The following is a 19,621-nucleotide window of genomic DNA, read 5'->3' as shown; positions in this document are numbered from 1 at the left end:
CAAGCTGCCATCTGCAACAAATAGCGCCCCCTATGCATTTCAGTTTGAATCACGGAGGCTCCACTTCTGATCCAGCTGCTTGCTCATACATCTGGGAAGGCAGAAAATATCCCACGTGCATGGGAGACCTGGCTGGCGGTCCAGGCTCAGGCTTCGTAGCCATGTGGGGAGTGAACCAGCTGAATGAAGGTCTGTGTCTGTCTCTCTCTCTCTGCCTCCCTCTCCCTGTCTCTGTCCCTCCCTCTCTGCAATTTTTCTTTCAAATAAACAAACTGTAAAAAAAAAAAAAAAGGTAAGCCAAGCATTCAAAGATACTTTGGAAAAAAAAAAAAAAAACAAATCAAGATGGAAAATGGAAAACATGTCCAAGAACAACTTCTCTAAGAGCTGAGGGATTTCAGGAGTTCACTGAGCAGGAAGCAGGGTGGGGGGTGATGTGGGAGGAAAGGCGCCGATAAACTCCAGGTTCTTTTCCCACCCCAAGGCCTCTGTATGTCAGGTGTCATGCAGACGCCAACAGGGTTGGAATTCCAGAATACAAGGGGCGGGAGCTTGGGGTGACACTGAAGAACTGACAGGAGCCTCTCGTGGAAACCAGGATGCCCATCAGTTTGCTGTAGTAGGCTGTGCCACCACCTGGGCACCCATCTCAGATTTGGAGGCTCCCTGGCCCACGGCTCCCCAGAGGCTGTGGTCCCTCTGGGGCACAGACTGTCATCAAGCCTTCTGGATCCTGTGGAAGGCGTTTTCTGAATTCGGTGAAACTCTGCATTCTGTTGACTGGGGTTCCAGCAGCACCTGGCAAAGCTGAGTTTGCAGCAATGCCGGAACGCTGTATCCCAGAACGCGCATCTTGTATCAACATGCATCACTCATGCTCTTTGATGGTCCTGAAAAGAATTACGAAACACAACGGCCATCCTTCATACTGAAGCCAAAACGCCCGAACTATGGGTAACGCGATTGAAGTCTGAAGATTAATTAGTGTGTGAGAGGCAATGAAGCCGGCATGGACCTGGGAGCACGGATGAGGGACACACCGATCCCTCGGCAAAAGCATCTCCCGACAACTGAGGGTTTGTTTGTCCAAGTTCAAAGGTTATTCCTCTGGTGGAAAATAAATTAATAAATATATTCTGTATTTTAGTCTCAAAAAAAAGAAAACAGATGAGGAGAGTCCTGTGATAAGCACTCTGTTTCAATCGTGGGAATAGTCACGGAAAATTCCCACTGCAGAAGCCTCGCAAGACTGTCAACAGCAGGGAGGCAGGCACACTTGGGTTTGGAAGACGATTCTCGTCTCCTGCTCTCTCCTCATTGTCTGGAGCCCTTGCTCTCTTGAGACTCCTGAGACGTTGACACCAGCAACCCCCTGAGCCGATGGTAACACTGAGATCATGAGAAAGGCATTGACTCATGTCACAGGTCCTGTGAAGTCATGTGTGCATGTGCATCCATTGCACCTCAGGAAAGCCATAGAGAAAACATGAGAAAACATGAAAACATAGAGAAAGCATGGCAAAGTCCCCATCGGCAGAATCTTCTAGATGTCCCATTGCCTGCATCTCCCAGCATGACGGCCTTGGGTCATGCAGCCTCAGCTGGCCAGGTGGCACATGTAGGTGTGTGTGTGTGTGTGTGTACACATTTATATATGTAAGAGAGATGGGGCAGGGCCTAAGCTGGGCGAGATTTTCGTCCCCAGCATGGCACTCAGCACAGCTGTGCGGCATGGCTAAGGTTTCAGCCAAACACTTACTTCCCCCACAAAGCAGGCCATGGGCTCTGGGAGAACAAATATACCTCCCAGCAGCTCGTGGAATCCCTCCCTCCCTCCCTCCCTCCTCATGCTGAGTGGGAGGCGCTGTGGAAACATCACCCAGCTAAGGCCCAGGCACCCCACCATCCACCCAGCGCTCACCATCCCCGGGCCACCAGGTCTTTGCTCCTGCACACCAGGGAGCTACCAGCCTGCTCATCACCCCACAGCAGCTCCCAGGGGATCATGGACAGGTCGTGACCCCATCAGGGGCCTGTACCCTCTGCCCTGAGCCTGCCAGGGGAGCCCCGAGGGGGCAGCAGGCAGACCACCACCAGCCCCAGCTCCTCTGGCAGGGGTGGGGCCTGCGAGGGGAAAGTTCATTTTGTCAATCAGCCCATTGTTGGCCTGCCAAGCGCAGGCTCGTCCTCCCCCAGCGTGTCACTGGGTGCTGTTGACACAGATGTCAACTGTCAGGGCGCCCTCCACCCTCCGCCTTCCTCCCGGGGCGGCTCACAGGCCGGGCACCAGGGCCTCTGTCGCAATGCTCCCCACTGGCCCCTAGCAAGAAGCAGGTTTGCCACACCCTCGGAATTGCCAAAACTTGACTGGATACTTCATCACGCGCCCGGGCCACGCAGGCTGCCGCTGACACGGACAGGTACGGCAGGTACTTGACGGCTTGCCAGGGGTGACGAATCCCAGCGGAGCCAAACCTGCAGACTCCACAGGCTCTGCCATGCACGCCTCCCTGCCCGCCCGGCCACGCACCAGGTGATGGCTTTCTAGGGCCCGTTTCCAGCACGGGAAGGAAAGGCCACCTCTCCTCCACCTGGGCAGATGTGAGCCCAGCCCACCGGCCACACCCGCGGCACTGGCGACGCCGCCCCCTTGCCCTCGAGACTCACCCCACACCTGCCTCCAGAAGAAGGCGGGGGCAGTGGGCCCACAGGGAACCTACGCAGGGCGCCCCCAGCGGGCACTGGCTGCAGTCCCACCCTTCGCTGTTCCCAGCACTCCTCAGCGTGGAACACAGCTGGACCATGGCAACCCACAAGCACGCATGGGGCTAGGGGCTCCGCAGCACGCCCTGCCCCAACTCAGCTCGTGCTGGAGCTTCTGGTCTGGGTGGGGGTGGGAAGGGCGGAGAGGGAGAGAGATTGACTGAGAGTATAGCACAGGCAGGATGGGAGCCCAGTGACCAGGTCAGTGGGAATCCCAAGGAAGGGAACAGGACTGTGTTGTACAATGGACAAGAAAGGTAGGCTTCCCGGTGCCGCTGGGTTGGCTCCAGGTTAGCCAGGTTCAATTCAGGAAGAGCAATGGCTTCATCAACCGGACGAACCGTGTTGTGGTGCCGCCTGCAACACCAGCATTGTACATAAGCACCAGCTGGAGTCCCTGCTGCTCTACTTGCAATCCAGCTCCCTAAGCCACCTGGGAAAGCAGCAGAAGATGCCCAAGTGCTTGAACCCCTGCCACAAAGGAGACCATGATGGAGCTCCAGGCTCCTGGCTTTGGCCTGGCACAGCCCCAGCTGTTGCTGCCATTGGGGGATGGAGACAGTGGATGAAAGATCTCTCTCTGTAACGCCACCTTTCAATTACATGAAGTAAGTATTTTAAAAAAGAAAGAAAATAGAGATGGAAATGAGCCAGTGCTCTGTGAGGCTCTGAACCGGACACCATCACCACCACTGTACAGGTAAGGAGACCCAGGCCTTCAGCCAGTCAGGTGGGCGCTCGTGCCCAAGGCAGGGCTCCAAGGCCAGCACCCCAACCTCAAGAGGACCCCTGGGCCAGTCTCGGGACACGCCATTATGCTCAGCCCACAGCCGATTCCCAGGGTCAGGCAAGACTCTGTACCTGGAGGCCAAGCCCACAGAGCTGTAGCAATGGTTGGAAAGACAGGACAGGGTCGGGAGCCAGGCTTGGAGGAGGTCTGGCCAGGATGGGTTGACAGGATAGGCTTTTGGGTCTTTCAATTTTGAAATGTCTGTGAAATAACTGTTTGGAAATCTTGCTCAATTCTGAAATTTCTTCAAGATAAAACCAAATCTGGTTTTGATGGGCTGACACCTTGAGCCCTGGCCTAGTCTCCCCTGTCCTCATGACCAGCTCTATGGGCCTCCTCTGCAGCCTGGCGGCACAGAAGGAACGGGCACCGTGTGGGGCTGGCCGTGGGAAAAAGCTGTTGGCAGGAGGCAGCACGTGTGGCGTGATGGACAAGGCACACGTGGGCTCTCTCTCCAGTGCTCGAGCCCCAGACCCCTGCATTAGCATGGCGTCTGGCACAGTGACGCATCTGACAAATACACAGCCCTGAGGCTGTAACTAGAATCTACAAGTTCTAGGGCCAGCCTCTAGCTACTAACTGAGGTCAGCCCAGGGGGCCTTCCAGGGGGAAGCTTTACCAGCTGAACCAAGGCTTTGCCAGGGGAGATCTCTGCGCTCCCAATCCACAGCTTTGGTGCATCACACAGATTGAAATGTGTGCAAAGTCTCCAAGGGCCCCAGCCAGCAAAGCTAAGGGGCTTCCTCTGTTGTTGCAAGGAGCAAGGGCCCAGCAGCCCCCCCAGAAAACCACGGCAGGAGCATGTGGTACTGCACAGCTGAGGATCCGGATCCAGAGGGTCCTTCCACGGGCACCTCTTCCTGTCCCCCGCCCCTCACACAAGAACGGCACCCAGGGGGAAAGAGCAGTTGGAGTCAAGAATAGTCTAGAAGGCCAGCCTGCTTTCCAAGGCAGGATTTCCTTCCTGGGACTCAGAGACCAAGACTACCAACGATGATGATGGGCAAGACCTTTTAAGGCTGGAGTGGACACTGGGATGCAGTTGTGGCGGGTGCCACCGTGAACCTCCAGGGACTGCCCTGTCCTTGTTTTCTACCCTGAAGGAAGTTGAATCATTCCATACTACCAGAGAGCAAACAAGCCCACCAGCTGTGCAACCTAAGTCAGAACCCACGTTCTACGGACATTGGCCAGTTTGATCACATTTGAGAAACACTTCCAAACCCTACTCATTGGCTCACGGAACCTCTTCTGAGTGCCTATGGAGCCATGGGCACTAGGGCAGGTGCCGGTCCAGGGGGAGCAGATGGAGACCTTTCCCTGGGGCCGGGGGTGTGGGAGCAAGCAGAACGCTTCCTCAGGCTGCACCTGACTCCAGTCCTCTGGCCCCACACTCCACTGTGGCCATCATGCCTTCGGAGGCCAACGTGAGGACCCCCTGCCGACGGCCAGGGCCTCAGAGCACCATCAGGGGACCACAGATGCTGGCCCTGAGTCAACCCTCCAGGCTCCAGCTACACCATCCGTTCAATGGGCATAAAAGGAGATGCCAAGGGGGCCCGCACACCAGGGGTGGTGTCCCTTCCCACAATTGCCCAGTTGTTCCTGCAGGACAATGGGGGTGGTGGGCAAGGGGCCATGGTCCCCTCCCACGGGTATGTTCCTGAATCTGTCCTCATGTCCTGTCGGTGCACAGCCACTCCTAAGAGGCCTCCGGGCTGGGTCACTGCCCCTGCTCTCACCAGAGCTGGGCCACAACCCCAGCTGTGAGCCAGCCACCCTTCTGCCCCAGGCAGAGGCAGGGGAATGACACAACTGAACACCTCACTAATCCTGCTCACCTTCAGTGCTAAGAGAGTTGGGGAAGGAGCAGATCCTCACTGTGACTCACCTGCGAACAAGGTCACTACCCACAAGACCAGGGCCAGTGACCTGGAGGAACCTCTTAAGATCTCTCTCCTAGCATCCACCGTGGCTTCGGCTCTCTCTGCTGGGGTGCGTTTCTCTAGATGCTAGGCTTTTGCAGGCTCAGCAGTTCCCGTTAACAAGTGCAGGTGCACTGGTTGCTGTTCCACACACGAATTTAACCCTCCTAGCAAACCTACAGAGCAGATGTTTTTTATTATGTCTGTTTCACAGGTGAGGAAAAGGAAGCAGATACATGCTCAAGGTTCCACAGCTGGTGAACGGCAGAGCCAAGAACCAAACCCAGGCCGTCCGACTCTGGAGCCGTGGGTTTTGTCCTCACACTTCCACCCACACGGGGCCTGACTCAGCAAAGTGGTGCTTAACTCACTCTCCAAAGAGCCCTAAGTTGCGCCGTGGTACCTGAGAAGTCACCGAACGAGACAGAAAGAGCAGAGGCCAAGGCCCTCGGCCCCCACTGTGGGGAGCAACTCGGACTAGACTGTTACTGGAATTAAGACTTATTCTATGCACCTGCTCTCCCACAATATGGCGCTGGGGAGGAGTAAGCTTCTACACAGCTGCCTCCAGTTCAACCAATAAACAGCAGGACCTGCTCCTGATTGGAGGAGAGCAGCATACTCGGCATGTGGGTAGCAGAGTTGGGATTGGCGGAAGAGGACTATAAAGGAGGAGAGAGACAACATGCACCAGGAACATCTAAGGGGAACATCTATCTGAAGGAACACCTGTGCAGCCCCCGAGAGAGCCGGCCGGCGGTGTGCCACTCCCCCGCGGAAGTGGGGAATGTGGCAGGGGGAACTGCCCTTCCACGGAGGTGGAAGGGTCGGTAGCCAACCCGGGAAGAACCAGCAGCAAACCCGGGGAGGGCCGAGCAGACAAAAGAACAGCGCAGGGTCCTGTGTCATTCCTCCACGAAGAGGGGGAGCGACACCCCACCTCACTTTGACCAAAGCAGATTTCTGATGCTCAATCTCCATTCTTAAAAAGATACGATCAAATTTCCTTTTCCAAAGTTTTATTTGAAGGACAGATGGTGAGACAGAGGGATGTCTCCCAGCCACTGGTTCACTCCCTAAGCATCCACAACAGCAGCCTGGCCCAGCTACGAGCTTACAACACAGTCCAGGTCCCTTAAGTGGGTGCGGGGACCAAATTACTGCAGCCCTTACCAGTGCCTCCCAGGACATCAGCAGCAGCAACCTGGACTGGGAAGCAGAGCCAGGCCTCAGACTCAAGGCCTCCTGTATGGGGTGTGGGGCCCCCTGAGCAGCAACTCCCCACTGCTCCGAACACCTACCCCCACCCCCAATATCTAATTAGGGTTGCAATTTCAATCTAACTGTAAAAATGGACCCCACCCCCCAAGAACAGTGCTGACATGCTCCTCTTCAGGGGATTCGCACTCGCACTTTCGGGCACCCCAGTCCCGAGGCAGGAGACTCCAGGGAGGGTGCTAAGGACGTGGAGGACGTCAGACCAGCAGAGCATCCTGACTAGGTGCCTCGGGACCCTGCAGACCCTTCCTGTCTTCCCTGATCGTCTTGGACCCAGACAGAGAAACACAACTACAAGGTCCAGAAATGGAACCGCCGCCAGCAGTGGCCTGTGAGTGGTGTTGGGCCTTGAGTCAGGCAGCCTGAGACCTGGGATCCCAGGACAAGCCCAGGTTGTCTCCACTGCTGCAAGGCCTGCAGCTTCACCTGAACTCGGAGGAGCCGGGGCCACCGTACAGGTCCCAGCCCATTCTGCCCCGCACGAGGGTTCACGTGTCCTGTCCCTTCCCTGCTGGTCATCAGGCCCCTGGAGAGCAGCGATGAGCCCTGCTCACCTCCAACCCCGCCCTCTCGCCCGCCAGGGAAGGAACACCTGCTGGGTGCACCTGCCCTGCCTGGCTGGGCTGCAGACGGCCACTTCTGGAAGCTGGCCCTGGGGTGAAGGAGTCCCGTGGGTTGTGGCACCAGGTGGGCCTGGAGCAAGGCACTTGGGATTGGCTCTGAAGGGCAGCACGCTGACCACGTCCTCAGATCCACACCTTACGTCCACGCTCACCACCAGCAACCGCTTCTGCCTCCACAACTACAGGTGAGTCTGGCGTAGGCAGAGGGGTCACGACTGCCCCGGGCCCGGACCCCTCCTCCCCTTACAGGGACAGAGGTGACCATGGAGAACGGGGCCAGGACCAACAGCGGTCCTGCCTGGACTGCCACCGCCCATTCCCTCGCTCACACCCTCGCTCTCCCCAGGGAGTGCTCAGAGCCCTCAGCCAGGATCCCTGGAGGAAGAGCTCCATGCCTTCTTGTTCCCCCCTCCATTGCCCCCCCCGGGGGGGCCATGGCAGGCCACTCCCAGTCATCCTCACTTCAGCCCCACTTGGGGACTCTCTCCTGCCACACAGCCCCCGCTCACAGGCCCTGCGGTACTGCTGTGCTGCACCCGAGCCCAAGCAATCAAGAAATGCCACAGGGCAAGACCTGCAGCCCTAGAAGGCGCCCCGCCCCCTCCAAACTATGGCTCTAACACACCCCTTCCCCACCCACCCCATCAGGTAATAGCAAGGTTAACAGAGCAGTCAGCTCAGAGACGCTGAAGGGCCCAGTCAGCCCCAACAGATCCCTGCACTCCTCCACGCCCTAGGCGGAGAGGAGGCAGCAGGAAGCAGAGCAGGCCCTGCTGCCCCCTGGGGCAGGCTTGGCCCCCTCCCCACATGCACCTGCAGCATCCTCGGGCAGCCCCACGGCCCCAGGGATGGCACTGAGGGGCCAGCACCCAGCCCACACGAGGGAGGGCAGCCCACAGTGTCCCAGCCCAGCCTCATCTGCACCCCCGGGAAAGGGGACAACGAGGCCCCACAGAGGTCTCCCCACCCCCAACACCGTTTGTACCTTTCTCAACCCCCACACTGTCAATTACTCCCAATTACACGATGTGACAGGGCGCTGGGGCCGCGGCACTTAGCTCGGGCCCTGCATTATGCAACCTTTTTAATCCTCTTACTTAAGGTGGAAAACCGATACGGTGCTCCGAGTTCATGCGAATGACTGGAAAAATAATTCCAAGAAATAAAAACATCACCATCAAGATCACCTTACAGGTCCCTGAAAGGATTAAAGGGATGCACAGTTTGAATTTGCAAAAGCCCCCTGCTGAACGCCCCCTGAGCCTTGCTGAAGCCAAGGTTCCGCAGAGGAAGACGGGGTTCCCTGGAGAAGAGAAAGCTCCCCGGTTTTCCAGGGCTGGGACAGCATCAGCTGCATCCGGGCGACCACTGCTGCCTCTCCAGCCCCGGCTGCTCTGGTGCGCGGCACCGCCCCTTCCACGCACAGCGCCAGCCCTCCCTCGTGCCTAAGCAGTCCCCAGGACACGTTCTAGCACCCTGTCCCGCTATGCCCAGCCTTCTGGACACACGCACACACCCCACAGGCAGCACCCCCACAACAAGGGCTGCAGACCCTCGGGCAACTCATGATGAGGCGAGGAGGCTCCCAGGACCCCCCAGGGGACACCGGTCCTGGCTGGGCTCTCCCTTGGTGTGCAGGTGGGCCAGCCTGGGGCCCTGCCCTCCAAGACCCATACCCCAGCCCGGGCCTGGCCTCTGCATGGGAGGGAGCAGCCCGGCACCAGCAGGTACAATTACAGTGGCTGGGCCCATTAGACCATGGGAATAAAGAGCTGGCCTGGTAATTACCCCTAATCCCCTTCGAGCTTTGTCTGCTAGTAGCACTGCCCTAAGCCTAATGGTGTGAGATAAGTGGCCAGACTGCCCAGCCCTCCTGAGAGCCGCCCCAGGCGTGGCTGGGGGGGGGGGGGCGGGCACCGAGTCCACACAAGCCCACCAAGATGCCATTCCTGAGAGGCTCCTTTGACAGGACCCTCCACGAAGAGGGGTCCCCGCCAGACAAGGGGGTCCCTGGGGCTACAAGACAGCAGAGGAATAGGACGCCAGATCCTGGAGGAACCTGCTGTTTGGCCAGCAAGACCCCTGCCACCTGCACCCAACAGCCATTCCATGGCCATTTCTGAGCATGCTCAAACCTAACTCCTGCCCTCAAGGAGCCAGGCACACGGTGAGAGTTGTGCAGAGCCTTGCACAGGTGCAGAGTCCACCCCTCAATCCTGATGGCTGAACAGCCTGCCCATGGCAGACACTTCAGGCCCAGCTCCGCTGTTCCAAACAGCCCTAAGAAGTGGGGGTGACCTCGATGATCCAGAACTACCAAGGGCTTCAGAGAGTTCCTGCAGAACTTGGTCATCTCCTACTTCCACTTCCCACCAACTTTTTTTTTTTTTTTTTTTTTTTGACCAGCAGAGTGGACAGTGAGAGAGAGAGAGACAGAAAGGTTTTCCTTTGCCGTTGGTTCACCCTCCAATGGCCGCCGCGGCTGGTGCACTGCACTGATCCAAAGGCAGGAGCCAGGTACTTCTCCTGGTCTCCCATGGGGTGCAGGGCCCAAGCACTTGGGCCATCCTCCACTGCACTCCCTGGCCACAGCAGAGAGCTGGCCTGGAAGAGGGGCAACCCGGACAGAATCCGGCGCCCCAACCGGGACTAGAACCCCGTGTGCCGGCGCTGCAAGGCGGAGGATTAGCCTAATGAGCCGCAGCACCGGCCCCACCAACTCTTTCAAGCCCCTTGTATACCGTGCCCCTCGTCCTCTGGACCCCACTCACAGTCCCTCACCAGCACTCGCATCCTGAGAACCTGCAGCACAAAGAAGAGAAGCGTGCACAGGGCGGATCTCAACACCAGCGCAGCCGAGAGAGGCCCCGCAGAGGGCTGGCTGCTTCCCCAAGACACACAGTCTTCCAGGCCTCTCCCTTGTGCTCTCCCCCTGAACAGCGACGTGGGCCACACCCACCTTGCATGACCATCCCCAATCTTAGAAACCCGAACATTTAGGTAAAAATCTTTTTTTTTTTTTGGTATCAGCAATTAATCTCAGTAATTGAAAATACTAAATGGACCCAAAAAATGTGCCTGCACATCTTGTCTCAGATGACAAGAGCTGGTGTCCCAGACTTCTCAGATCCCTCTATTCCCACTTCAAATCAAGCCCCCTGAGAGCAAAACTCATATCATGTCCATCACGACAGTCCCAGCACCTCCCACAGGGCCTGGCATACAGCCGGCACTCATAGTGATGGAATGAGTGAATGGGCATGAAACCGAAGGCAGAAAGACTCAATCACCCGTGCCAGGTGACCCAGCTGCTGAGCACAGAACACAGAGGAGTGGCCAACTGCGGGCTGCCGGCCCAGTGCACCTGCCACAGCCCTGCTGCTTCCCTCAGCACAGCTACCACACTCATAAAAGAAAGGGTCTTTTATTCTGTAATTCTCTCTCATCCCCAGTTGAACTTTAAATTCCAATGTTTCAAATTCAATTTTGCAAAGTACCCCTCAACTCAGGTTAAACCAACCTGGGCTGGAGACTCCCTGCAGCAGGCATGACTGGACGGGATGCACAGTGTGTGTGTCGGGAATGGAGGTTTCCAGACCTCAGTCACACCCCAGAACAGACACAAGGGCCCCTAAAGAGCAGCAGTCCCCTGGAGCTGGACTTGTGGCACGTGGGATAAAGCCGCTGCTTGTGTCGCCAACATCCCGTATCAGAGTGCAGGTTTGAGTCCCACTCCCTGCTAATGTGCCCAGGGAGGTACCGTAAGACGGCCCAAGTATTGGGGTCCTTGCCATCCATGTGGAAGACCAGGATGGAGTTCCTGCCTCCTGGCTTCAGCCCGGCCTAGACTTGGCTATTACAGCCATTTGGACGAATGAACCAGAGATGGAACCTGCCCTGAACCCTTGAGAACCCTCTTGCCAGGCTCCTGTGTTCTGTAACCACTGGAAGAAATCATAGACGGAGTGCCTGAGCAGCAGAACCCCTGCCCAGAGCTCCGGTGAAATATTCCAACGCATGTGGCTACCAGCACACAAGGCCAAAGTCCGAGTGCTAACTTCCAGTGCACACGGTGGCCCCATCGCCGGCCATGACAGTCACAGTGGGAGCGTAACCATTGCTGCACACCCAACAGCTTAAAAACTTTAGACCTCACAGCTTCTAAGGGTCAGGAGACTCAGCTTCCCTGGGCCCACTGCCTCAGGGTCTCCTCTCAAAGCTACAGATTGGTGCCCCAAAGCCTGCAACCTCATACCACGGCTGAAAACAGCGAAGTACAGAACTCTTCCAGTCCCACGAGGCTATGGACTGGATCAGCCCCTGGCAGCCCCCTGGAGGGGGTGGGGCAAGAGGGAGGAGCTGGGAGCGGGGAGCCACTCTTAGCTGCGAGCTGATTGGCCGGCAGCCACCCCTGCCCAGTGCCATGTGAGCTTCCCACCCTGCTGCTCACGTCATCGAAGCAATCTTATCTAACGCATCGGAAGGGACATCCTGCTACCTTCGCCGTATCTATTAATGAGAAAGAAGCCACGGACCCTGCCCACACTCAAGGCAGGGGAATCCCACAAAGCATGGGTACCAGGAAGAGGGGCTGCCTGGGGCTGCCCGCCTAACGCAAGGTAGAGAGCTGCTTGCTCACTGCACTCTGAAAGGACCAAGAGAAAAGAAAAGCAAACAGCAGCAGATGGGCGATGCCCACACTGTTTTAGAAGCAAGCAAGTGAACCCGGGAGTGACACAGACCCGGGTGCCAGCGCTCCGCCCCCTGTGCCTGCACTGGCTCAGCCTCCAAGAAGCACGGGAGGCCTGAGAGTTAGAAATGCCAGGTGACCAGCTCTCTGCTGTGGCCAGGGAGTGCAGTGGAGGATGGCCCAAGTGCTTGGGCCCTGCACCCCATGGGAGACCAGGAGAAGCACCTGGCTCCTGCCATCGGATCAGCACAGTGCGCTGGCCACAGCACGCCGTCCATTGGAGGGTGAATCAACGGCAAAGGAAGACCTTTCTCTCTGTATCTCTCTCTCACTGTCCACTCTGCGTGTAAAAAAAAAAAAAGAAAAAGAAAGAAAGAAAGAAAAGAAAAAAAAAAGAAATGCCAGGTGAGCGTGAGGGCAGAGGTGGCTCGGAGAAGAAAATGGCCCTGCCGGAAAACTCCACAGGACAAGTATTCAGGCTGCCCAGGCAACTGCTCGTCCCCCAGAACACACAGGTGTGGGGAGGTGTCGTTCTGAAAACAGGTGGCCCTGTGAAAATCACAAACAGCAAAATCCCACAAGTCCCTCTTCTCCTCTGGCTGCAGGGGTGTGTGCGCCAGGCAAGGACTGGGCGATTCCTGTCTGAAAGACACAAGCCCCTGGAAAACTCCTGAGAGTCCCCATCAGGAGAGCTGGGGTCTTGTCCAGACACGCGACAGTGAAGCTCAATGGCTAACAAGCCCCCGGCCCCGCCGGAGAGATTCCGGCGGCATTTCGGTGCCTCATCTCAAATACAAACCAAGAATCACCAGACACTAGGAAGACTGGAGGGAACACGCAGCATAGGAAGCCAAGGAAAACTCCAGAGAAACCTGCAACTTCTATCCGCAGAGAAATAAAAGAACCTGCAGTGCACCTAAGAACTGAAGGCTACAAGCAACAAAAGAGTATGCTAAGATTTTCAGAAAACTGTGAAAACAGGAGTAAACCAATAGAAGGCTGAAGATGAAGTCAAAAGCATGCTCTAGAACCGCAGTTCTCAGTGTGATACTCAGACCCAGTACAGTCCCCAGAGCCCTCTGAGGGGTCCATGAAGAGCGTCAGGTCCTGACAACAAAGCCATCCTGGGCCTTTTGCATGATGTTGACACAGCCACCGGCAGTTCAACGCGATCACTGGTGAAGTCGGGGCCCTAGTGGACCTCCAGGCGGCGGGGGCGGCGAGCTGGACGAGCGGCCACTCTGTGCTTCCCTGCACACCGAGAACGAAGAACAGCCCGGCGTGGACCCGAAGCAGCCGTGAAGGTTATCACTCGTGTTCAATGCCAGACTTCAAGTACATCCCTTTGACTATTTTAGCTGACAAAATCCTGAAATGCAATCCAGGGCTGCCTGCAAGAAAAGCATGTGTATGACCAGCGGAGCACAGGACAAATTGGCCATGCCATCAGAGAACCCCGATTGCCAATCATGCTTATTAAAACCAGGGTGAGGCCAGCGTGGCCACGCAGCCAGATAAGCCACCACGTGCAACACTGGCATCCCAGATCAGAGCATCACTTGGAGTCCCAGGTGCTCCACTTCCAATCCAGCTCCCTAATAAACCTGGGAAAGCAGCAGAAGACCGCCCAAGTGCTTGGCCCCTGCCACCCACTGGGAGACCTACATGGAGTTCCTGGTCCATCCCCAGCCATTGCAGCGACGTGGGGAGTGAACCAGCAGGTGAAAGATCTCTTTCCCTCTCTCTCCCTCTGTATCTATACCTTTAAAAAAAAAAAGATTTATTTATTTCAAAGTCAGAGTTACACAGAGAGAGAAAGAGACAGAGAGAGAGAGATGTCTTCCATCCACTGGTTCACTCCCCAGATGGCCACAACAGCCGGAACTGGGCCGATCCGAATCCAGGAGCCAGGAGCTTCTTCCAGGTCTCCCACGCAGGTGCAGGGACCCAAGGACTTGGGCCATCTTCCAGTGCCTTCCCAGGCCATAGCAGCAAGCTGGATCGGAACTGGAGCAGCCAGGACTCAAACCGGTGCCCATACAGAATGCCAGCAGTGCAGGCAGAGGGTTTACCCACTATGCCACAATGCCAGCTCCAAATGCCTTACAAATAAATAAATAAAACCTTAAAAGTAATAATAATAATAATAATAAAAACCAGACTGGGGTACCTGGCAGCTATTTTCTTGAAAATGCACAGCGTAAGCCTGTCAGGGCAAGGCAAACAACCGATAGTCTTTGCTATTCATGATAAAATCTGAAACCCTTCTCCCACTTCGGGCCTGAGAGCTCTCGAATGTGTACTTTTCAGATGAGATCAGCGGCAACATTTACAAAGCTGACTGTGTGACATGATGTAAAGATCGAGTCAACATCCGAAGGACGTGTACAGCTCAGAGAACCAGCATTTTCCAAATGACCGGCGAGAGCTACAAAGGCACTCAGAGGGGAAGTGCTGCACTACAGGTAACCCTCACGAACTTGCTGCTGCTGAGTCCTGGCGCGATCTCAGAGGATATCCACCATCACCCAGAGAAGCTGTGAAAATACTCTTTCTCTTTTCCAACTAGGCATCTCAGTGAAACCAGGCTTTCTCCACGTACATCAGGTCAAGATACCACATCACAACAGATCAAATGCAGAACTACCTGGACATCAGCTGTCTTCTGTTAAGCCACACGTTTAACAGGGGCCAGCGCTGTGGCGCACCGGGTTAACGCCCTGGCCTGCACCGGAATCCCATATGGGTGCCAGTTCGAGACCCGGATGCTCCTCTTCTGATCCAGCTCTCTGTTATGGCCTGAGAAAGCAGTGGAAGATGGCCCAAGTCCTTGGGCCCCTGAACCCACATGGGAGACCCAGAAGAAGCTCCTGGCTTTAGACCAGTGCAGCTCTGGCAATTGCGGCCATCTGGGAGTGAACCCGTGGATGGAAGACCTCTCTCTCTCTCTCTACCTCTCTCTATAACTCTGTATTCCAAATAAATAAAATAAATCTTTAAAAAAAAAAGAATCACAAAAAAAGGAAACAATTTTTACTATAAGTTTTTGCTTTGGACAATACCTTCATAAAGTTATTTATGCTAGTGTGCTATGATTATTTACAATTAACAAATATCTTTATTCAGTATTAATTTCTAGTGTGATAAATATCAACAGATATAATCCCTATAAATACACATTTTTTGGGATTCTCAATGATTTTGTTAATAATGTCAAGGAATTCTGGGATTAAAGACGACCTGAAACAAAAAGGTTTAAGAACTACTGGTACTGAAAGAAAAACGATTCAAAGAGGAAATTAAAAGGTTAATTAGAAGATTATTTCAGGGAGTTCAACTTTTTCTTAAAAATCAAAAAAAAAAAAAAAAAAGAGAGAGAGAGAGAGAGAAAACAAAGAGAATGGATGGGGCAACTTTTATCAAATAAATCAAACCCCAGAAAAGAAATTACCAGATCTTAAACATGCACACGCATGCCCCAAACAGTGAAATCTAATTTTTATTTATTTATTTGAGAGGCAGCAAGATACACACAGAGAGCTCCGAATCATCAGTTCACTCCCCTAAATGACCAAAACAGCCGAGGCTGGTTGGGATCCAGGAATTCAATCCAGGACTCCCACAGGGGTGGCAGGAACCCAACTCCTCAAGCCATTGCTGCTGCCTCCCAGGTCGGCCGTAGCAGAAAGCTGGAGTGAGGACCTGGAGCGGAGCACTCGGTATGAGATGTGGCATCCTAACCAGCATCTTAGCCGCTGAGCTCAACACTGCTCCCACGGAACCTTCTATCAACAATCACACTGGGTGAGTTTCCCTAACTTGGCACGTAAGGGACAATTCTCAAATCTTCCAGCGAGGAGTAGTGGGGTAGTGTGGACATGGTCACATTCCAAGGCTTGGGACACAGAACTGCTTCTGACCGCTCAACAGGCAACGGGAGGCGGGGGCAAAGTTTCTAAGGGAGAGCAATTTCAGCATGGAATTTTAGATTCAGCCAAACCATCAATCAAGCACAAAAGTAAAACAAAGATATTTCCAGACATACAAGATCTCCAAAATTTTGCCTCCACTGTAGCCTAGGAGATCCTGGAGGCGGGACTTCAAGGGACCCTGAATGGTGAGGAAGGCAGGGTCCAGGGGAGTGGCCATGCCCACAGAGCACGCTCGCGACAGAAAGAACAAGGGAGCAATTCCCCGCCGTGTTTGAACATATTCAGAAAATATTTCCAGTTTCGTCAGAATTGGAGGAGAGACCAGCACAGCCCGCCCTCGTCGTCCACGGCTTCCACACCTGCCACCCAACCAACCGCACATGGAAAGTATTTGGGAGAAAGACTGCATGTGCACTGAACACGCACGGACTTTTTCCTCGTCGTTACTCCTTACACCATGCACGACAACTATTCACATCATGTTTACATTGCACTGGGCACTTTAACAGACCTAGAGATGATTTAAAGTAGGCTGCATGCGAATGCTGCGCCATTCTCTGGGAGGAACTTGAGCATCCACAGGTTTTGACATTGGCGGAGGTCCTGGAACCAATTCTCGGCTGGTCCTGAGAGACGCCTGTAATAGAAAGCTGAACAAATGAAGAAAGCACACCAGGAGGTGACCATTTGGCACAGCAAGGGATGCCGCTTGGGACACCCGTGTCACACTGTGCGTGTTCAACTTCAGCCTCGGCTTCCAATTCCAGCTTCCGGCTAACGCACACGCTGGTAGGCAGTGGTGACGACTCAAGAACTTGGGTCCCAACACCCACGAGGGAGCCTTGGATGGAGCTCCCAGCTCCTGCGTGCGATCTGGCCCAGCCGTGGCTACTGCAGGCATTTGGGGAGTGAAGCAGTGGATGCGAGATTTCTTTTTCTCTCTCTTTCCCCTTCCTTCCCTCCCTGCTGCCCTCCCTCTCAAATAATTATTTTTTAAAACAAAGTCAGGTATTATATGTCTGATTCCAAAGAAAATAACAAGTCTATAAGGGAGAAAAATAGCCTCACTGCCCCGCACTGCTCTGCTGTGGCGTCTGCCCAGTCACATCATGCCAGCAGCAAGGCTTTGAAAGAGCGGGGGGGGGGGGGGTGTGAAAGGTCATCTACCTGGTCAGAAGGGACCTGGCAGGGGACATCACCATCCCCACCTTCTAGAACACAAAGTCTAAACACAGCTAAAATTGCAAATCAAGAAAAGATGAGATTATTGAGAAATATGGAAAACATCTAAAGAAACGAGAATAAGGACTACAAACAGTTACCTCTGGATCTCTGAGATTACTGCTACTTAGCTAGGAGTAAAGAGTCCTTTGCTAAAAACTAAACACTTCCCAGATAGAGCCGGTGGCCTTGCGATGTGGCAAGTTAAGCTGCCGCTTACAATATCAGCATCCCATATCAGAGCCCTAGCTCAGGCTGGCTGCTCTGTTTCCAAGCCAGCTCCCTGCTCACGCTCCTGGGAAAGCACTAGAGGACGGCCCAGGCACTTGGGCCCTGCCACTCACGTGGAAACCTGGATGGAGCTCCTGGTTCCTGGCCTACCACAGCCATTGAAGATTTTAGGGGAATGAATCAGCAATCTCTTTCTCTCTGTCCAGAGAGAGAGAGAGAGAGAGAGAGAGAGAATATGAATACACACACACACACGCGCACACACACACTACCCAAACACCCAAGAGCCAAACCGCCCCTTCCTCACAGTCTCAGCCCAATGAGCAGTCCCGGGATCTGCATCTGCCTCCCACGGGCCAGCCAGTTTTGAGTGGCGAGCCTGCCGGAGCCAGGAGCCCAAGAAGGTGGGATCCCTTTCCCAACATATTTCCTCTTATGCCTGACGCCCGAAGCTACCGACAGGCCCTGTCACTGGCATCCACTCTGTTTTGATTTTTAGTTATTCTACTTAAAAGGTAGAGTGACAGATCTTTCATCTGCTGGCTCACTCCCCAAATGCCATCAACAGCCAGGGCCAGGCCAAGCTGAAGCCAGGAGGCTGGAAGCCCCTTCAAGTTTCCCATGTGGGGAGCAGGGGCTCAAGCACTTGGGCCATCAGTTGCTGACTCCCAGGATGCATCACCAGGGAGCTGGATTGGAAACACAGGAACCAGTACTGAAGCTGGCATTCAGCTTTGGGCTCAGGTGCCCCAATCCCCTGTGCCACAGCGCCCACCCCACCCTCACCCGTAGGGCAGGGTCTGGCTCACTGCAGGTGCCAATCAGCCTGATGCCAGGCACTGTTCGTTCTCTTGCTTCCCCAGGTGAGCTCACGCTCAGAGTGGGTGACAGCCTGGCCTCCTCCCTGGAGCCAGCGAGTCTGCAGAGTGCGGACATGGGCCTAGGTGTTCAGTCTGTCTCTGCACCTCGGGGAAAGTGCCCCATGCCCCTCCCCAGCAAGGCTCCCACCCCTAACACATCCCCAAGTCTCAGGTTCACGCAGGTCTACCTCTCCTGCTGGGCGCCCTCATCAGTCCACATGCAGGTAGGGGGAGGCCGTCAGGGGTGAGAGGTGGCGGTGGGGCAGGCGTCATCACACTGCACTTGGCCGACGGGGACACAGAAGCCACAGAGAAGAAGGAACTTGTCTGGAACCACACAGCAAGGCCTGGGAGGCCTGATTCAGCTCCTGGCATCCCCTCCAACCGCACCCCAAGAGGCCCCCTCCTTGTCCACACCCAAGCTCACGGCTCGCCTCTTCACAAGGAGGGGCCAGCACCAGCAGGTTCCGAGAGTCCAGCTTAGAGTTCACACTCCGTGGCAAGAGGATGGGAGACAGAGACGAGGACATGGTGTGTCCCACAGAGGTCAGTGCATGGCAGGGCTCATCCCCGCGGGGGCAGGGCTGAAGTCTGCTTGCCGAGACATTCGGGTCAGGGAGTGAGCCATGATCTACAGGCTGGACGGGAAGCGGCTGACCACCCAGAGGGGTACAGGGTCTACAGAAAGCAGCTCCCCACAGTTGTTCCTGGGGACAGAACTGGGGCTGGGGTGGGCATCAAGGCTGACCAGCCTCCCCCAGGGCTAAGAGCCTCCTGTACAGGATGCCCGGGTGGCACCCGGAAGCTTCACCACCCGTTTCATCCATGGTGCCAAAACCACCCTGCCGGAGAGTCTCTCCTGCCACTGAGACCACGTCACACCCAGGGCGGGGCGCAGAGTGGACGCCGGTAGATGCCTGCCCAATGAATCTGTGAACCCACAGAGCCGGCCGCTCCTCCATGGGGCAGGCACCCAGCTCTGCCCAGGTTACAGGAGGCACAACAAGGAAATGCTGCCATGGAAACCAGTGACTCCCTTTACTCCGTCACAGGCAGAAGCCACCTGTCCCTGGACCCAGGGGAATCCTTTACAGGGTCCCCTGACCGAGTCCACCCTGTCTCTCTCTGGATCAGCAGTCTTGCAAGCGGGGTCCCCACACCAACAGTGGCTCCTTCACCTGTGAGCATGGGGGAAACACACAGCGCCAGGACCCTCCCCCACCTAATGAATCAGAATCTCCCAGGTGGGTGGGGACCAGCAGGCTGTCCCAACAAGCCCTGCAGGTGAGTCTCACGCATTGCCAGGAA

General features: G+C 55.4%; 1 long non-coding RNA gene across 10 annotated transcripts in view; it reads right to left on the bottom strand.

Annotated features, from left to right (window-relative positions):
• The window catches only part of LOC103347871 (uncharacterized), a 190,317-nt gene that overhangs the window by 140,655 nt on the left and 30,041 nt on the right, over positions 1-19,621 (bottom strand). Inside the window, exon 3 of one of the 10 annotated variants that reach the window (XR_016236126.1) lies at positions 12,658-13,460. The exons of 8 other annotated variants lie outside the window; for them this stretch is intronic. This is a non-coding gene — a long non-coding RNA (uncharacterized LOC103347871). Of the gene's footprint in view, positions 1-12,657; positions 13,461-15,560; positions 16,639-19,621 lie in introns of those variants that run through there. One more of the 10 variants, XR_016236125.1, reaches the window with a different exon arrangement.

Source organism: Oryctolagus cuniculus, chromosome 6, assembly GCF_051225735.1.
Source record: "Oryctolagus cuniculus isolate XC-2025 breed Fujian yellow rabbit chromosome 6, ASM5122573v1, whole genome shotgun sequence".
In the NCBI taxonomy this organism is placed as follows: domain Eukaryota; kingdom Metazoa; phylum Chordata; class Mammalia; order Lagomorpha; family Leporidae; genus Oryctolagus; species Oryctolagus cuniculus.
The sequence above is the reverse complement of the archived record's forward strand: the minus strand, read 5'-3'. Positions and strand labels throughout refer to the sequence as shown.